Source organism: Lolium rigidum, chromosome 2, assembly GCF_022539505.1.
Source record: "Lolium rigidum isolate FL_2022 chromosome 2, APGP_CSIRO_Lrig_0.1, whole genome shotgun sequence".
Lineage (NCBI taxonomy): Eukaryota > Viridiplantae > Streptophyta > Magnoliopsida > Poales > Poaceae > Lolium > Lolium rigidum.
In genome coordinates, this window is record NC_061509.1 from 202,284,743 (window position 1) to 202,306,149 (window position 21,407).

Genomic DNA, 21,407 nt, shown 5'->3' on the forward strand with positions numbered 1-21,407 from the left:
GCGGCATCAGTAGGAGTGGGTTTTAACCTTTTGGGTGGCATTGTCTCGCGGATCTTATAACTTAAGCAATCAGCTCCCCTCATCTCGCCATCGTACTCCTGGCTTTCTTCGGATTCATCACACTATCGTACTCTTCCCATGCAGCTCGCCATCGCCTGGCTCTGTCGATCCTGCTCTGAGTAATTTCATCTCGAGCATCCCTGGAACGATGCTTTGAGCCGCTAGCTTGAAGCGTGGATTTTTCTTTCCGTGGAACTAGATTGTCTCCTAGGATCGCGAGACTTTCCAGGGCACCCCGATGGGCTTGAGCCATAGGACCTTCGGGTGCTAGTTGCTGGTTGATCAGATATGCCGCAAGGTTGGCGGTTGCTCCCTCGACAGTCTTTGGCCTTATCATACCTGCAGTGTCCGTAGTTATGAAAGACTTCGATAAGTTTGACGTTATTTCCCTGGCATCGTCTGCCGAAAGTCGAGACAGCCTTGATCGATGTTTTCCTGTGCCTTGACTGCTTCGGACGCGCTTCCTCGTGAGCCTCTCCGTCGTTCACTGCATTGATCTGCTGCTAGCAAACGCCGTTCGAGGGTGGCCTGCTCGTTCGATAGTCGCTCCCAGTTTTTCTCCAAGATAGAGCGATAGGCATTGAGGGTTCCAACTGAAGTTCCAGCGGGAAGTGGTGTGTTGTTGAATACAGCCGCCTGATCTGCCACCCACTCTTCCTCCGCGATGGTGTAATCACTGTTGTTGTTACTGGCGCTGTTTTCAAAGTTACGTCGTCTGCCGGAGCGGGGGGTGCGATCTCCTTCTTCTCCTCCGTTCCCCTGGTTTCCTGCGTTGTGGGTAGCATAGACTTGATGACGCGTTGTCTTCCAGGTGATCATCCTAACGGCGATGTCGATGCTCTCCTCTCCCGACAAATATCTGGCGCTGCAGATGAACGGTGTGTCGCTTGATCCCAATCCGTGCCTGGTGTCGCAGTTCAAGCAGTAGTACGAGGTCACACTAGTAGGGAAAGCCTCATCAGTGGCGCACGAAAACTTGATTCTGTGGCGCACGGGTGGTGCGCCACAGAAACGTCGCCACAAAAATAGGGTTTCTGTGGCGCACCGAACCGTGCGCCACAGAATTAAGATTTTCTGTGGCGCACAAGGGCCATCTGCGCCACAGAAATAGGTGCGCCACTAAATTCTATTTTGGTGCGCCACAGAACAATGTACAGGTATACTCGATTTTGTGCTCCCTGGTGTATTATACAGGTTTTGTACACAGTATACAGGTATAATATAGACAGATAGACAGATATAATATGGACACATATAACATAGCAACATTATACATCATCATCACAGTACTTAGAGCCCGATTGAGATATACATATAGTGGCTAGTGTCAAATGTTTTGCATACAACTCTTAATTCATACAAAATTCACAATTTCGAGATACAAAGTAGTCTTCATCCGGTTCCTCATTTGCTCCCTCCTCTCTACCCACCAGGCTCGCTTGCATCGGGGTCTTCATCTGGTTCCTCCTTTGCTCCCTCCTCTCTACCCACCAGGCTCACTTGCATCGGGGTCTTCATCCGGTTCCTACTATGATTAAAATGGAAGAAAGTGAGACCAACAAGTCCGATGCACAAGAGAAATGGAATAAATGCCTCATACATTGTTGGTCAACACAAATATTAACATTCGGGGATGGTGTAAGTGAGACCAAGTCCGATGCACAAGAGATTGATATTTGTGCTATCTTACCGGAGCTCACTTACGCCACCCCCAAGTGTACGATGACCAAACATTTTAATCATCGGCATTTTGAAAATACCAAAGCAAATGGAATGACAAAATGGAATAAGTGCCTCATACATTGTTGGTCAACACAAATACTATGGTCAGAAACCATAGTTGCAGTATACGCCGCAGTATACTTTGCAGAAGGGCCCCCTTTCCCCGGCCGCCGTTCCGTGAATGGGTCCTTGACGAGACAACAACGCCGATCTGCCTCTCCGGCGCAGAACCACGGCAGTCCCAGCCGCCTCCCTTGTGGCCGCATCTCCTGCGCTTTTCTCCATGGCCGGACCACGATTGGACTCACCGGGGGAATAATGATAATCGCCATCACCACTATCGCTAGACTCCACAGGAGCATAGCAGTTTGCAGCAGATGTCACTTTTCTTCCCTCGCCGTGCAGTGAACGAGTCCTTGATGCAAAGACCGTGTCGGCCTCCCTAGCATGATGCTAGGGAGGCCGGCACGGTCTTTGCATCAAGGACTCGTTCACTGGGCGGCGAGAGAAGAAAAGTGGCATCTCGCACAAGTACTCTACACTGTGGAGTCCGGTGATAGTGGTGATGGCGATTATCATTATTCCCCGGTGAGTCCAATCATGGTCCGGCCATGGAGAAAGCGCGGCGCAGGAGACACGGCCACAAGGGAGACGGCTGGGACCGGCGTGGTTCTGCGCCGAAGAGACATGTCGGCGTTGTTGTCTCGTCAAGGACTCGTTCACGGAACAGACGGCCGAGAAAGAGGCCCGTCTACAAAGTATATTGCGGCGTATAGGTGACCAAACATTCTAATCATCGGCACTAAAATGGAAGAAAGAGCCAAGTGGTATCTCAACTAGATATCATATGCCTCATACTTTGTTGGTCGAAACAAATATTAACATCCGGGGATGGAGTAAGTGAGGCCGGGTAGGATGCACAAGATATTGATATTTGTGCCATCACACCACGCTCACTTCCTCCACCCCAGAGTGTCCGAGTGATCGACCAACCATCTAATCATCGGCAAGTACAAAAACACCACCAAACCGACAACCATGGTGACATAAGTCAAGATGCTCAAACACACATAGCATGCATGGAGCGAGATGCTCCAAAGGGATTATTCACCACTTGGTATATAGTAGACCAAGTGATGCTTGGCAAAGAGAGGCCAATCAAGAACCGAGTAAATCCGGTACGTGATAGATATGCCTAAACAAGCAACAACACATAGCATATCCCAGCTAACCGGATGAGACAAGTCTTGGTAGCCAACTTAATCACCTAGCACCACCTAGCCTTTTAAAACCATCGAAGCATGATCCATTTTCTTCACGGGATACCACAGTGGCATTCATTTACATGATCCCCTACTGTGGATATCTCTATTTTCATCAAAGCCAACAAGAAATAGAAATTTATCATTACTCGGTTGAGTTCAAAACAAAGTCTGGGGTACCATAAGGTATTACTCATCACTTGGTAGTAACCAAGTGATGTCGGCAAGAGAGAGGCCAAGCCTGAGCTAGTCAATCCGGTAGAGATGGATATGCATAAGTAAGCAAGAACACATAGCCTATCCAAGTTAACCGAGATAAAACCAACCTTGACAGCCAACTTAATAACCTAGCATCACCTAGTCTTTTAAACCATCAGAAACTTCCCATTTTCTTCAAAGGATAACACAGTGGCATTCATTTACATAATCCCCTACTGTGTATATCTCTATTTTCATCAAAGCCAACAAGAAATAGAAATTTATCATTACTCAGTTGAGTTCAAAACAAAGCTGGGGTACCATAAGGGATTATTCATCACTTGGTAGTAACCAAGTGATGTCGGCAAGAGAGAGGCCAAGCCTGGGCTAGTCAATCCAGTAGAGATGGATATGCATAAGTAAGCAATAACACATAGCCTATCCAACTTAACCAGATAAAACCAACCTTGACAGCCAACTTAATAACCTAGCATCACCTAGTCTTTTAAACCATCAGAAACATCCCATTTTCTTCAAAGGATACCACAGTGGCATTCATTTACATGATTCCCTAATGTGAATATCTCTATTTTCACCAATTATCCAACTATGAGATGCAACCAGAGTGGCGTAGCAAGAGCTAATGAGGTCACAGCACAGCACAGCACAAGCAATCACACCAGTGAACCACTACTGAGTTGAGTTCAAAACAAAGCTAGGGTACCCAACTCTAGTTGGCTTCCATCCAAGCTTCAATAACACATCATAAGCAACAGCAACAGCACAGCAACAGCAGCACAATGAGCCAATAGCAAGCACAGCACAGCAATAGCAGCACAACAGCAGCTGGAGCTTCATGCTGCAAGGGTTACAAGCACATCAACAGCACAGCAACATCATTTCGTCGAGCACAGCAACAGCACAACAACAGCATTTCATCGAGCACCTTGTGCTCGCGCGGGAGAGGAATTAAGAGGGAGGGGAGGGGAGGGGAGAGAGATCACTGACGACAGGGGTGGAGGAGGAGGTTGACGATGACGGCAGGGGTGGAGGAGGAGGAGGACGCGGCGGCTCCTCCACCTTCACGCGACGCCGGCCCCTCCTCGCCGTAGCGGCAGCTTGTGCTGCAGGTGGCGGGGATGGGAGGAGCGTGGCGGCATGCGGCCCTCGCGGAGGAAGGCGGCGGCAATGGCGATGGCGACGGCGACGACCATGGCGGCGCGCGGCGGTACGGATCGGAGGGGGAGAGGGGAGAGGTGCGCGGAGGTGAACGTACGGGCGTGGGGAGGGTACGGGGATGATATAACTTCCCCTATTTCTGTGGCGCACCAGCACAAGTGCGCCACAGAATCAACTACTTCTGTGGCGCACCAGAGCCAGTGCGCCACAGAAATATTTATTTCTGTGGCGCAGAAAGCCTTGTGCGCCACAGAAATACCTACCCTAATAATTGGTGGTGGCAGGATGTGGGCCCCACATAATTTCTGTGGCGCACGTTTCAGCCGTGCGCCACAAAAATAAGCTATTTTTGTGGCGCACACTTCCTCGTGCGCCACAAAAAATCTTTCGGTGGCGCATTTTTGTTGGTGCGCCACAGAACTAAGCTCCACCTATAAGCATTTTCCTACTAGTGTCATATCGGATGACATGGAGTCATCGGATCCAGTCGACATTGAAGATATCGACCGAGGGGTTGATGGTGGAGACGAATTTGTCGAGTCCGTTAAACCAGCCGATAGATCAATTGATGATGACATGATCGTTCCCGCGGCCGACGGAGACGGTTTCCTTGCTGATCTGGGGACGAACGGCTCCAGCAGCCGAAGGACTCCTTCCACGTTGACGTAGCAGTGGACGCTTCCGAACGTCATGCCCAAGCTTCCTTGCATACTCGAAAAAGTCGGACGGGACGAGTCGCTGTGCGGGGTGAACTCGAAGGAACCGAATCGAATCGAACTCCCTGAGCTTGGTGATGAAGGTACTGGTGGTGCTACCGGCGGTGTCGATGAAGCTGCCGACGAAATGGCTGAATCTGCCGATGACGGATCTTGTGCCAATAGGTTTCCCACAGACGGCGCCAATTGTCGAGGGTACTCCTCGGCAATGCCCTCCGTTTGGGGCTTAGGGTAGATGGAATCCTGTAGGCTGACACGAGACATCGGTTATCAAACAAGCGGGGAAAGCGATTTACCCAGGTTCGGGGCCCTCGATGAGGTAAAACCCTTACGTCCTGCCTGTCTGATCTTGATTATTAAAATATCGGGTTACAATGGGGTGCCGAAGGTTTCAGCTATGATCTCGCCGAGAGACTAAGTTCTGCAGGGACCTAGCTCTAGACTTATGGTGGCTATAATTACTAAGATTGCGTGTGTCCTAGGCAGCCTCTCTCCTGGCCCTTATATTGGGAGCCAGGTCTCGAGAGCTCTGTCCGGGTACGACTAGGTTACAAAGAGTCCTAGTTCTAAACATTCCTTGTATTCTTCGTCTCCTTGTCTTATTCTTCAAGAATTCCTCTTCGGAACCGACGTAGTGGCCCACCTGGCTATCGAGTGTCTTCATGGGCCCCTGGTTCGGCCACAAAAGGTAGTGCAACAACAGTTACCCGAAGGGTAATGCCCACGTCAGCAGAACCCACCGAAAACTTGCACGTGTGATACGTCCAAAACGTATCTACTTCCCCGAACACTTTTGCTATTGTTTTGCCTCTAATTTGTGTATTTTGGATACAACTAACACGAACTAACGCTGTTTTCAACAGAATTGCCCTGGTGTCTTATTTTTGTGCAGAAAATCAACTTTCAGGAAAATCCCCGGAAATAATTGCAATGGGCCTATTTTTACAGAAGACCCACGGAGCCAGAAGATGTGACGGAGGGGGGCAACGAGGCTCGCACACCACGTGAAGGCGCGGTGGGCCCATGGCCGCGCCGCCATATGGTGAGGCTGCCTCGGCCAGCCCCCGACGCTCCCCTCTGGACTACTTAAAGCCCTTGACCTTAAAACGCACGGGGGTTCGACCACTTTTTCAGAAGACATCCAGAACGCCGCCGCCATCGCGAAACCCAATCTCGGGATCAGAAACTCCGTTCTGGCACCCTGCAGGGATGGGGAATTCGAGGAGATCATCGCCATCATCGCCACCGACGCCTCTCCATCGACCATCCATGTTTCCCCCATCCATGTGTGAGTAAATCCCCCGTAGTAGGCTGAAGGGGATGGTAGGAATTGGATGAGATTGTTCATGTAATAGCCATAAGATTGTTAGGGCATAGTGCCTAGTATTCGTTGTTGGTACTTTTATGATATTGTTGCAACTTGTTATGCTTAATGCTTGTCACTAGGGCTCGAGTGCCATGATTTCAGATCTGAACATGTTATTGATTCATGATGATATTCATTGTTTTATGATCTTACTTGCAAGTTGTATACACATATTGCTGTCCGGAACCCGAGGCCCCAAAGTGACAGAAATTGGGACAACCGGAGGGGAAGGCTGTGATATGAGGATCACATGTGTTCACGGAGTGTTAATGCTTTGCTCCGGTACTCTATTAAAAGGAGTACCTTAATTACCGATAGTTTCCCTAGAGGCTCGGCTGCCACCGGCTGGTAGGACAAAAGATGTTGTGCAAGTTTCTCATTGTGAGCACGTACGACTATATACGGAACACATGCCTATGGTTGTTTAGTACTTGGATACTGTTTTATTATTATCTGCAAATGTCTAGTCTTGATTATTACATGAGTTATCTTATCCATGCAGTGCTCATTCATCCATCCCTATGCCTACAGTATTTTAATCCTGCTGTTTACTATAATCACTGCTGATGTCTTTATTACACCGCTGCTTATATTTTACTACTGCTACTGCTATAAAACTGTTGCTACTGATAAACTATTGCGAGCAAGTCTGTTTCCAGGTGCAGCTGAATTGACAACTCCGTTGTTAAGGCTTACAAATATTCTTTGGCTCCCCTTGTGTTGAATCAATCAATTGGGTTTTACTTCCCTCGAAGACTGTTGCGATCCGCTATACTTGTTGGTCATCAAGACTATTTTCTGGCGCCGTTGCCGGGGAGCATAGCTTTATTTCCAAGTTCACCTGAATTGATATTGTTCGCTGCAAATCCTCCATCATGGGTAAAACTCGCGATGCTAAAGTCGCCATATTACCATCCACTACAAGAAAAGGTACAACTCTGAGTACCTCTGCTGCTCTTGATTCACCATCTGTGATAAGTCAACTTGTTTCACCACCACAAGCTTCACGTGTTGGTACTTCTGCTGAATCTGAAAATTCCTCTGATAATTTTGATGATGCTTCTACTGTGCTTGATGATAATGGTTCATTAGGTCCTTTTCTAGATGCTACAATTGCTAGGTCTAGACAAATTGAAAATACTGAAATTCCTAATGAAAATACTGTTACACCTGTTAATTTACCTGAGTCTGTTGAGCCTGATGAAGATTATGTGGAACTTGATGGTGATTTTATTGATAAATATAATGCTACTACTGGTGTAAGTAACCTTAAAAAGCTTCTTGCACAACATGCTGTTAGGTATAAACTGTCCCCTGATCCTAAATTTTCCACATCTCCCATAAACATTAAGGATAAGGATTATGATTTTTCTCTTGATTTATCTCATATATCTATTGTTGAGAAAACACCTTTTTGTGGTACTGAAAAAGAGAGTGTTGTAGAGCACATGAATGAGCTTTCTACTTTGAGTAGCTTGTTTTCTGATGATATTAAGAAGCGTACTTATTTTGTTGCTAAAAATTTTCCTTTCTCATTAAAGGATGATGCTAAAACTTGGTATAATAGTTTGCTTCCTGATTCTATTGATAGTCCAAGTGGTTTGCTTGATGTTTTCTTTCGAAAATATTTTCCTGCTAGTGCTCAACATATTGCCTTGAAGAAAATTTATAATTTTGACCAGGAAGATGGGGAGATATTGCCTGAAGCTTGGGTAAGGTTTTGCTCTCTTCTTAGAGCTCGGCCTGGACATGATTTGGAAAAGCATGACTTACTTCATATATTTTATAGTGGACTAACCATTGAGTCTAGGGCATACCTGGATAGTTGTGCTGGTTGTGTTTTCAGGAAAAGAACTCCAGACGAAGCTGAAGAATTATTGGCTAGAATAAGCCAAAATCATGATGATTGGACTACACCTAAACCAACCCAACACCAGTATTGAAGAAGAGGGGTATGATTGAATTAAATGATGAAGATATGAGGGAAGCCAAGAAATCTCTTAAAGAGAAAGGTATTAAATCTGAAGATGTGAAGAATTTACCTCCCATAGAAGATTTATGTAAGATAACTCCCCCTTCATCCACGATTGAGGTACATTCTCTTCAACGCTTTGATAAAGGAGACATTCCTTACTCAAAACCTCCTGATCAATGTTTAGATGAATTTGATAATTATGTTGTTAAGCAAGATAACTTTAATATGAGAGTAGAGAATCATCTAATGGAAAATTCTCAAGCTATTAGTAAATTGCATGATATTGTGGAGAGAACCTCCAATGATGTTTAGATGCTTGTTAAACATTTTCATATGGTTCAAACTCAAATTGATCAACTCACTAAAGTGCAAAATGACTTGTTAAAAAATACTCATAAAGAAAAACATGCTTATGAAGTAACAACTAGTGGTGGTGTTTCTACTCAGGATCCTCTATATCCTGAGCGGCATCCCAAAAGAGTTGAACAAGATTCTCAACGAACTAAAGAAACTAGTGGTCCTTCTAAGAAAAAGAAGAAGAAACATAAAACTATTGTAGAATCTTCTGAACCTGTTAATGATCCTAATAGTATTTCTATTTCTGATGCTGAAACTGAAAGTGGTAATGAACATGATAAAGATAATGATAAGAATGATGTTTCTGATAAAGAAGAGATTGAAAATGAACCTGAAAAGCATGCTAAAAATAAAAAGTACACTAAAGAAGATTTTATTGCTAAGAAACATGGTAATGAAAGAGAACCTTGGGTTCAAAAGCAAATGCCTTTTCGTGTTAAGAAACTAAAATCAAAGGAGGAAGAACACTATAATAAATTTTGTGATTGGATGAAACCTTTGTTTTTGCAAATCCCTTTGACTGATGCTATTAAATTGCATCCTTATTCAAAGCATATGAAAGATATTGTCTCTAACAAAAGGAAAATTCCTAATGAGGAGATTTCCACTATGCTTGCTAATTATTCTTTTAATGGCAAGGTTCCAAAGAAGCTGGGAGACCCAGGTATACAACTATCCCTTGTTCCATCAAGAATAATTATGTTAGAACTGCTCTATGTGATTTGGGAGCAGGAGTTAGTGTGATGCCTTTTTCCCTTTACAAGAGACTTGATTTAGATAAGTTGATACCAACCGATATGTCTTTGCAAATGGCTGATAAATCTACTGCTGTTCCTGTTGGTATATGTGAAGATGTTCCTGTTCAAGTTACTCATAATTGCTTAATATTAACTGATCTTATTGTGTTGGAAATGCCTGAAGATGATAATATGTCTATTATTCTTGGAAGACCTTTTCTTAACACTGCAGGGGCTGTTATTGATTGCAATAAAGGAAAAGTCACTTTCAATGTTGAAGACAAGGAACATACTGTTTATTTTCCCAAGAGGATTGATAAAGTATATGGAGTTAAAACAATTTCTAATTTGAGAACTATCAAAGTGGGAGTTATTGATTGTCCTATATATGAGCCTAAAGAAGGATATCAAACTATTGTGATTGGATCCATATCAATACAATATAAGAAAATGGAGTGGAATAGACATCAACTCAATCAACATGAATTGGAGGTGCATGAAGTTATGAGAGTCCACCGTGAAGAGGGGTATTCCCCTCCTACTACCCATGCACCGATTTCATGAAGAGTGCAGGAATTTTCCACGATGTTCAAAATCTAATTTCTAATGCAAGGTTAGAAGATTTTGTTGTTGGTGAACCTTACCAATATGCAAAACTAACCATGTCAGTGGTGCAGGATTTTGAATACCATTGGTCCCAACCTAACCCCATGGTTCAATATAAAATCTACAATAAAACTATCAACTTGCCCTTTGATGATTTTTGTGCAGCTATTAAAGTACCACAGTGGGGATCACGTGAGAAGATTAGGGGGCTGCCACCGCAACTCTTGAAACTATACGAGATGATCTGTCAAGGGAGAAGCTTCTCGGATGAGAGTGGTAAAATTCGTAGTATTCAACTCCCATCTATTCGCTATTTTGCTTACTTTATCGCCAAGTGCGTCTTTGCTAGAAAGAATGCAAATAAGTTATCCATCCATGATTTGGTTTTCTTAGCTGCTGCATCGCAACGTGATAGAACTTATAATTTGGGTGCTTTGATAGCTTTTAGGCTTTCTACTAACCGTGATAAAGGGGGAATTTGTGGAGGTCTCATTGCCTCTCGTTTGCTAGCTATGCATGGTGTAGAACCTCAGCCTCTTGATGTTCAGCTCTCTGTAGAGAAACTTGATATTGTTTCCATGATAAAACATGACTTTGTTTCTAATTGGTCTAACTCAAATAACTTGTCCTATGAGATAACCTTTTTCAAGAAAAAGTGGAGAGTAATTAAATCTGAAAAACTAGTTGGACTGCCTGCACCTGCTTTGTTTAACCTTGATTCCAGGAAAAGTTGGTCGGTCGCAGCAGATGAACTTGATGCATACATAGAGAGGTGCGGCCATCAAGCAGGGGACGGCATGGAGGAGGCCGAGGACCCCTCGACTTGCCATCCGACGCAGCAAGTTCTTCACATCAGTATTCTGGGCATGTGGAACCTTCATCCTTTTCTGCTGCACAGGGATCTTATTACAACCACGCCATGTATGATCCACTGGCGTGGAACCCTGATCCTCGCTGGGGTTGACCTCCACTTAGGCCAAAAGCCTAAGCTTGGGGGGAGGTACGCCGGCATCACTCATTCATTGCATATTACAATTGCCGGTCATTTGTGTATACTTATTTCGCTTCTTTTGGTTGTTTCTCTTTCGGTTATTTTTATCTCAGTAGGTTCTTATTTTAGTTTTTGAAGGTTGTTACTACTGTAGTAACCTTTACTTTTACTTTTTATTTCATTTGTGTGCCGATGGTTGCCTCTAATATAAGGAAGATGATATTTGGGGAAGTGCTGTTTAAAAAACAGATTCTGGACTGATACCGAAAATATTCCTATTGAGCTGCCAATTTTTGTGCATACTCCCCAGGTTATTATCTAACTTTCATTAGTTGAGCACTTTTCGAGTTGAACAGCAGAAGATTTTCGAAAAAAATATTTACTGTACTGCTGTCAAGTTTTGGCAGATTTCTGCCACTTTGCTTTTCTGTGATTCTTTTAGTTTTCATTCTCTTGTTTTTGCTTTGTTTCTTTTCTAAAACACAAAAATACCAAAAATATTTCTGTTGTTTCTCTTTATCATTTTTTTATTTGGTTTCTTGTTCCTATTTTGCTTTATTTACTATCGTTGGTTTGCTATGAGAAAATCCAAAAAGATTTTACTTTCGTTAGGTGACTCCAATATCGAAAATGCCAAAAATATTTGTTGTTCTTCTTCGGTTTTGTAAAGTTTATTAGGGAGTTCAGCGGTCTCCGGTGGTTGGATCTTGGTTTTCATTCCATATTATTCAAGCCACACAAGTGAAAGGCAATAATGACGATCTACGACAACTCGACTGTGGTGAGAGGCTGGTATGAACTCTATTTGTTTTAATTTTTGTACATATACTCATCCATGTCAGCATACTTAGTTGGTTCATGTGAGGTATATGTCATTTAATGAAAGTCTAGTAGTTCATGATCTCTCATGTTTAGCTCCAATTTATTAATAATGAGTAGCATGTCACAAATATATGCTTGCATTGTTTTATTCATAGATAGGTATGACATTGTGGTATCCTCCTCTGAATAATTCATTTGGATTGACTTGGAACATACTCACGCAAGCATATGACTGAAAAACAAAAATTCAATTAAGCCTGGATGATTTACTTTGCTTCAGAGTTCTTGTATCACTTTTATGCCTCCGTTAATTTTATTCTGTCGCAAGCATGATTATGACAGTTATTGCTCTCTTGATTGTCGCTTCCCAGTCTATTGCTAGCCTTCACTTGTACTAAGCGGGAATGCTGCTCGTGCTTCCAAATCCCTGAAAACCAAGTTATTCCAAAGTGTCCACCATAAATACCTATGCATGGCATTTCAAACCATTCCAAGTAAATTTTCATGTGCTACCTTTAAAACCTTCAAAGTATTTATCAATTTGTGTCAATGTTTATAGCTCATGAGGAAGTATGTGGTGTTTTATCTTTCAATCTTGTCAGTCGGAGTTTCACCAATGGACTAGTGGAATATACATCCGCTTATCCAATAATTTTGCAAAAAGAGCTGGCAACGGGGTGCCCAGCCCCAATTAATTACAACTTTCATTAATAATTCTCTTCACATGTTTTGCCCTGATTTATCAGTAAGCAACTTAACCTGCAAATAGACACTCCTCCATGGTATGTGAATGTTGGAAGGCACCCGAGGATTCGGTTAGCCACGGCTTGTGTAAGCAAAGGTTGGGGGAGTGTCATCCATAATGAAACTAAAATACATGTGTAAACAAAAGAGAAGAGGGATGATCTACCTTGCTGGTAGAGATAACGTCCTTCATGGGAGCCGCTCTTGAGAGTCTGGTTGACAAGGTAGTTAGAGTATCCACTATCATTCATTGACAACAACAAACACTTCTCAAAACAATTTTACTTCTGTTTTAAAACTGAAAAGCTCTAGCACATGTTAATCCCTGCTTCCCTCTGCGAAGGGTCAATCTTTTACTTTTATGTTGAGTCACCATCCTTTCTTTGAGCACCTTCTTGAGAGCATAATTGTCATTCTTAGTGTAATATGTTTGTCCCCGAATATGGTTAACTGTGGTATAACTTTGATGCTTTTATCATTGATAGTCTTTACTTCTAGTCTTCCCATGAACTTCAGAGGTGCCTGGGCATTTATGTTTTGCTGTACAAATACGGGCAAGCGAGATACCACTTTATTATATTTTATGAGCATTGCAATCCTGCTTATAGAAGTGTTTCATGATGCTTATTATTAGTTTGTTGGTATCTTTTTCATGATTGACACAACTATTAGATGACTTTATTTGCATTTATCTTATTATGAATTGCCTAAGTATTTGTCCATATAATGAAAATATTTACATCATATGAACAAATGTGTTCATGAAAGTTCTTTTATCGCACTCAGTTGTTAACTGAATTGCTTGAGGACAGGCAATAAGCTAAGCTTGGGGGGAGTTGATACGTCCAAAATATATCTACTTTCCCGAACACTTTTGCTATTGTTTTGCCTCTAATTTGTGTATTTTGGATACAACTAACACGGACTAACGCTGTTTTCAGCAGAATTGCCCTGGTGTCTTATTTTTGTGCAGAAAATCAACTTTCAGGAAAATCCCCGGAAATAATTGCAATGGGCCTATTTTTACAGAAGACCCACAGAGCCAGAAGATGTGACGGAGGGGGCAACGAGGCGCGCACACCACGTGGCGGCGCGGTGGGCCCATGGCCGCGCCGCCATATGGTGAGGCCGCCTCGGCCAGCCCCCGACGCTCCCCTCTGGACTACTTAAAGCCCTTGACCTAAAAACGCACGGGGGTTCGACCACTTTTCCAGAAGACATCCAGAACTCCGCCGCCATCGCGAAACCCAATCTCGGGATCAGAAACTCCGTTCTGGCACCCTGCCGGGACGGGGAGTTGGAGGAGATCATCGCCATCATCGCCACCGACGCCTCTCCATCGACCATCCATGTTTCCCCCATCCATGTGTGAGTAAATCCCCCGCTGTAGGCTGAAGGGGATGGTAGGGATTGGATGAGATTGTTCATGTAATAGCCATAAGATTGTTAGGGCATAGTGCCTAGTATCCGTTGTTGGTACTTTTATGAGATTGTTGCAACTTGTTATGTTTAATGCTTGTCACTAGGGCCCGAGTGCCATGATTTCAGATCGGAACATGTTATTGATTCATGATGATATTCATTGTTTTATGATCTTACCTGCAAGTTGTATACACATATTGCTGCCCGGAACCCGAGGCCCCAAAGTGACAGAAATTGGGACAACCGGAGGGGAAGGCTGTGATATGAGGATCACATGTGTTCACGGAGTGTTAATGCTTTGCTCCGGTACTCTATTAAAAGGAGTACCTTAATTACCAGTAGTTTCCCTAGAGGCCCGGCTGCCACCGGCTGGTAGGACAAAAGATGTTGTGCAAGTTTCTCATTGCGAGCACGTACGACTATATACGGAACACATGCCTATGGTTGTTTAGTACTTGGATACTGTTTTATTATTATCTGCAAATGCCTAGTCTTGATTATTACATGAGTTATCTTATCCATGCAGCGCCCGTTCATCCATCCCTATGCCTACAGTATTTTAATCCTGTTGTTTACTATAATCACTGCTGCTATCTTTATTACACTGCTGCTTATATTTTACTACTGCTACTGCTATAAAACTGTTGCTACTGATAAACTATTGCGAGCAAGTCTGTTTCCAGGTGCAGCTGAATTGACTACTCCACTGTTAAGGCTTACAAATATTCTTTGGCTCCCCTTGTGTCGAATCAATAAATTGGGTTTTACTTCCCTCGAAGACTGTTGCGATCCCCTATACTTGTGGGTCATCACGTATCTATAATTTTTGATGCTCCATGCTTGTTTTACACCAGTTTCTATATGCTTGTTTTACACCAATTTCTATTTTTGATGCTCTATGCATTTTCCGGAACTAACCTATTGACAAGATGCCACAGTGCTAGTTCCTGTTTTCTGTTGTTTTGTATTTCAGAAAAGTTGTACAGGAAATATTCTCAGAATTGAACGAAACAAAAGCCAAAGTTCCTATTTTTGACGCGAAGACAGAGTCCAAAGGAGAGACGGAGGAGGGCGCCGAGGTGGCCACACCATACCTGGGCGCGACCCATCCCCTGGCCGCGCCTAGGGGTGGTGTGGGTCCCTCGGGCGCCCACCGACCTCACCCTTCCGCCTATAAGATGCATCCCGACGCGAAAACCGTAAATCAACAGCCTCCATCCACGAAAATTCTGTAGCTCCGCCGCCATCGAAGACAAGTTTCGGGGGCCAGAAGTCTCTATTCCGCACCCTGCTGGGACGGGGAATTGCCCCCGGAGCCATCTCCATCGACTCCAATGCCATCTTCATCGTTGTTCCATACTCCTATGATGAAGAGGGAGTAGTTCTCCTTCGAGGCTGAGAGCTTTACCGGTAGCTATGTGGTCTATCTCTCTCTCCGATGATATGATCTTTATGTGATCATGAGCTTTGTAATCTAGTTGAATAGTAGATGTTATTCTTCAACTATTATGCTACTCAAGTGGTTTTATTATATGATCTCCGGAGACACCTTGTCCCACGGTGTGAAGGTGATAGTGTGCATACCGTGTGTGTGTCTCTTAAGCTTAATTTACAGAAATACTTATGAATTGTGGTGTATTGTTAGTACTATCTTTGTATGCTCAAAGTTATAGCGTGGGGCGTCCATAGATTGAGAACGCGAACTTTAAGTAGTGCTTATGCAGCCCAACACGGTGAATTTGTGTTTGTTATCCAACCAGAGAGTGGTTCAGAGTAGCATAGTGAAGAGATGATATTTTGTATTAAATTATGATATCATTGTTGAGAGTGTCCACTAGTGAAAGTATGATCCCTAGGCCTTGTTTCTAAATATTAGAACACCATTTACAACTAGTTCTGCTACATGTTTGTTTGCTGCCATTTTTATTTCAGATTACAGTTACCACTCATAATCATCCATATTAGTTGTATTTCACTATCTCTTCGCCGAACTAGTGCACCTATACACCTGACAAGTGTATTGGGTGTGTTGGGGACACAAGGGACTTCTTGTATTGTAATTGCAGGGTTGCTTGAGTGGGATATCTTCGACCTCTACCTCCCTAAGTTCGATAAACCTTGGGTGATCCACTTAAGGGAAACTTGCTGCTGTTGTACAAACCTCTGCACTTGGAGGCCCAACACTGTCGACAACAATAGAAGCGTGCGTAGACATCAAGCTCTTTTCTGGCGCCGTTGCCGAGGAGGTAAGGTAAAAGGTACTCACATCCTATGGCTACTAAGCTATCTTCTAGTACTATTACTGGTGTGTGAGTGCTCGAAGTTATTCCCTTTAGATTTTGCAATTCTATCTTTTTGTTTCTTGTTTTTATTTTTACTAGTTAGGCTTAATGGAAAACAACAACAAAAATTAGAGAGCTTTATAGTATTTATCTTGAGTTAGGACATGAGGCGTTTGAAGAGAAAATTAAAAAACTATGGAACTTTATTATTATGAATTCTTTGAACACCATTATTGCTAATACTATGGAAAAGTCTAAGCTTGGGGAAGCTAGTTTATATGATCTTTTTAGTTCCCTAGTTTTAGAGGAGAAAATTTGCTATGATGATACTATACCTCCTATATATGATGATTATAATGATGAAGATGATATTTTCAGTCCACATACTATTGAGGAGAAAATTAATTATGATTACAATATGCCATCTATATTTGATGATTATGGTGATGAGATAATAATGATAGCTAGTCTGTTGAATTTGCTCTCACTACAGTTAATAGGAATGACTATGCTTATGTGGGGAGTAATAATTATTTTATGCATGCGGCTCATGATAAGAATGTTCTATGTGATATTTATATTTCTAATTTTATTCATGATGCTACTGAAATTTATTATGAGAGAGGGAAACATGGTTTTATGTATCTCAGCAGTATTATGTTTCACCTCTTTATGTTGAAAATTTTGAAGTTGCACTTGTTTTGCTTTCCTATGCTTGTTGCTTTGTGCTTCCATGACTTGTTTCTTTACAAGATTATTTTTCATAGGAAGTGGGTTAGACTTTTTTTTTTATTTTCTTCTTGATGCTCTCTTTACTTCATTTCATATTTCTTATGTTAGCATCTTCTCAAACTACTGTGCCTAGTTGAAGGGCGTTAAAGAAAATCTCTCTTGGGAGATAACCCATGTTTTGTTTCTGTATTTTTTTCTTTTGTTGAGTCTTGGAAGTTATTACCTCTGTAATAACCTCTCTTTATCCTTTTTATTTCGTTTTTGTAGCAAGAATACCCTCTAATAGGAAGAAAGTAATATTTGGGGAAGTTACTGTCGTGAAACAGATTATGTGCTGTCACAAAAAAAAATCGTATTCCTAGCCAGAACTTCATATTGAACTGATAATTTTTGAGCATATGCCCCAGGTTATTATCTAACTATTGTTACTTTTGCACTTTTCGATTTGAGGAACCGAGGATTTTTGAAAAAATTGATCTTTACCTGTTGTTCTGTTTTGACAGATTTCTGCCACTATTTGCATTTGCCTCATAATATTTTTCTTTTTTAGTTCTTTTGAGAGAAAGAATTTTTTGAAGAAGTTGCTACAGTAGCTTATGTTTTAATGGATGTTTGACATATGTTAGAACTGGGCCAAGTGGATTTGTTATTTTGATTGCACTAATGCTGCTAATGAAAATTGTGTGAAGTTTTGTATGAAGGCAGTTTTCAAGTGTAGGAAGAGAAGAATAATGTGATGAGATGAAGGATGAACAAAAGCTCAAACTTGGGGATTCCCATTTCACCCCAAGAAATATCCAAGAGGTACAAGCGTCAAAGCTTGGGGATTTCCAAGACATCCCCTCCTTCATATACAAAAATATTAGGTCATCTTTCAAGACGCTATATTTTTATTACTTCATATATATGTATTGTTCTTGGAGCATCTTTATTTTTGTTATTAGTTTTCTTTTGTGTTGTTTTCTGTAGCTCATGGTTGGATCCCATCATATTTGTTTTGCAGAATGACACACTCTGTTTTAATTGCATGGAACACTCTACTTTTCACTCTTATTGTTCTGCGAGTGTTCTCTTTTGCTAGTACTGCGTTTAGCTCTTGTTTTCCACTCATATTTTGTTCAGAGATTGTTAGTTTTATTTAGTTAGGTATTATTATCTCTCTGGTCTTTATTGATTATTGTCTATGAGAGTTGTTTCAAATAAATTGATTGGTGTTGGAGACGAGTAAAATGTTTCATGCTTATAGTGGTGCAAAAGAAGCTTGTTTAGAATGTAGCTTAGACCTTAGCATGTCATGTTAGATGTTATTTTAATTATATAGTTATTGTTGTAGCATGACTTGTCTCAAATAGCTGAGAGTGCTTAATGTGCCATTGAAAGAATCATGTGTTGTTTCAATCATACAAAGTATAATATTGTGGTATTCTTCTTTGATGCTTTATTGGGTTGACTTGACACATGCTTACATCATGTTATGACTACAAACCAGTCACCTAAAGCCTCTATGATCATTTAGTTTTTGACTTGTAATATCACTTTATGCTTTGATTAATAATGTTTTGTCGCTATGTGTGCTTATAGCCATTATTGCTCTCTTAGTTGGCCGCTCACAGTCTTTTGCTAGCCATCGCATGTACTGACTATGAGCTCTACTCGTGCATTCAACTCCCAAAAACCAAAGTTTGCCAATTGTGTCCACCATACCTACCTATATATATGTGGTATTTCACCACCACTCCAAAGTGAATTGCTTGTGTGCTACCTTTAAACCTTCAAAAATTATTACATGTTTTGTGTTTTGTTTTAGCTCATGACGAAGTGTTGAATGCTTTATTAGCTCTTTCATGTTTATTATGGCTTCACACTTTGACTAGCATGTACAATGTGCTAGTCCTTAATATTGAAAAACAGCAGGCGCGGGTGCCCACCGACTAAATATAAATTGAACGAATAATCTAAATCTTCTAACACTATGTACTTGAGAAATCATGAACTAGCTTGTTCAAACAAAGCATAATAGGAACTTCATTGTTCTCTTTATGGGAGCCGCTCTTGAAGCCATTAAACATGAAAGGATGATAGATCATTTGATACCATTCATTGACATAGATATACATACCTCTCAAAATATATTTTCAACACCTCCATTGTATTCAAAATAAAAAGCTCTAGCACATGAGTAATCTTGCTTCCCTTTGCGCATGGCCTTTCTTTTACTTTTATGCTGAGTCTTCATATTCTTACTTTATGCAGCAATTAAGAGAGCATAGTTGTCATTCTTAGTATAATGTGCATAGTCCCAAAATTTATTATTGATTGATTCATGATTATGATAATGCTTGTTCTTAAATTACTTGTATCTAGTCACCCTTTGAACTTTAAAGGTGTCCTGTTATTTATGTTTTGCTACTTCATAAAGGACATGTTGAATACCACTTTGCTATGTTTTCTCTATGCTAAAAACAAATAGTTGCTTTCAGTGCACTATTATTCATGATCTTTTTGTTTGAGTTACTTCTCATGTTGTAACATAGTTGCTAAGTTCTATTGTTAGAACTATATCTATCATGCCTATGTTTAGAGTACTTTGATCCCAACTCACAATGCTTTTACAATAACTTCATCAAAAGATTGTGTTGGCTACATGTCACCTCGAAAATTATTTTTGTTATCACTTACCTACTCGAGGACGAAAAGTAGTTAAGCTTGGGGATGCTGATACATTGCAAACGTATCTATAATTTTTGATGCTCCATGCTTGTTTTACACCAATTTCTATATGTTTTGTTTACACTTCGTGGCACTTTTATGTATTTTAAGGAACTAACCTATTGACAAGATGCCACAGTGCTAGTTCCTGCTTTTTGCTATTTTGTATTTCAGAAAAGTTGTACAGGAAATATTCTCAGAATTGAACGAAACAAAAACCAAAGTTCCTATTTTTCCCGACGCGAAGACGGAGTCCAAAGCAGAGACGGAGGAGGACGCCAAGGCGACCACACCATACCTAGGCGTGGCCCATCCCCTAGCCGCGCCTAGGGGTGGTGTGGGGCCCTCGGGCGCCCACTGGCCTCGCCCTTCCGCCTATAAGATGCCTCCCAACGCGAAAACCCTAAATCAACTAGCCTCCGTCCACGAAAATATGGTAGCTCCGCCGCCATCGAAGACAAGTTTCGGGGGACAGAAGTCTCTGTTCCGCACCCTGCCAGGACGGGGAATTGCCCCCGGAGCCATCTTCATCGACTCCACCGCCATCTTCATCGTTGTTGCTGACTCCTATGATAAGGAGGGAGTAGTTCTCCTCCGAGGCTGAGGGCTTTACCGGTAGCTATGTGGTCTATCTCTCTCTCCCATGATATGATCTTTATGTGATCATGAGCTTTGTAATCTAGTTGAATAAGTAGATGTTATTCTTCAACTATTATGCTACTCAAGTGGTTTTATTATGTGATCTTCGGAGACACCTTGTCCCATGGTGTGAAGGTGATGGTGTGCATACCGTGTATGTCTCTTAAGCTTAATTTACAGAAATACTAATGAATTGTGGTGTCTTGTTAGTACTATCTTTGTATTTCTTATTTTTCCCTAAAGAGATCCTTTTAGATTAGGTACTTTTTTTTTTTTTTATCGACTCCATGGATAATGAGTTTCGATGTATTGGGCGTTTCCGTTTAGAATTAGAAATAGAAGCTTTTTCGTGCTTGCTTGCGAGCATTGGAATGGCCTGAATGGAATGAATATTAAGATAAATAAAAGAAAGAAAATAAACCATTGAGAAAGTTATTCATTCTTATATTAATTTCCTATACTTGACCGAACTACTTCCAATTCCGTTATTTCAACTACACCAAATGATCTTTCGAATTGGTCAAGAGCCCTATGCGGTGAATTTGTGTTCGTTATCCAACCGGAGAGTGGTTCAGAGTAGCATAGTGAAGAGATGATATTTATGTATTCAATTATGATATCATTGTTGAGAGTGTCCACTAGTGAACCTATGATCCCTAGGCCTTGTTTCTAAACATTGAAACACCGTTTACAACCAGTTCTTCTACATGTTTGCTTGCTGCCATTTTTATTTCAGATTACAATTACCACTCATAATCATCCATATTACTTGTATTTCACTATCTCTTCACCGAACTAGTGCACCTATACACCTGACAAGTGTATTGGGTGTGTTGGGGACACAAGAGACTTCTTGTATCGTAATTGCAGGGTTGCTTGAGAGGGATA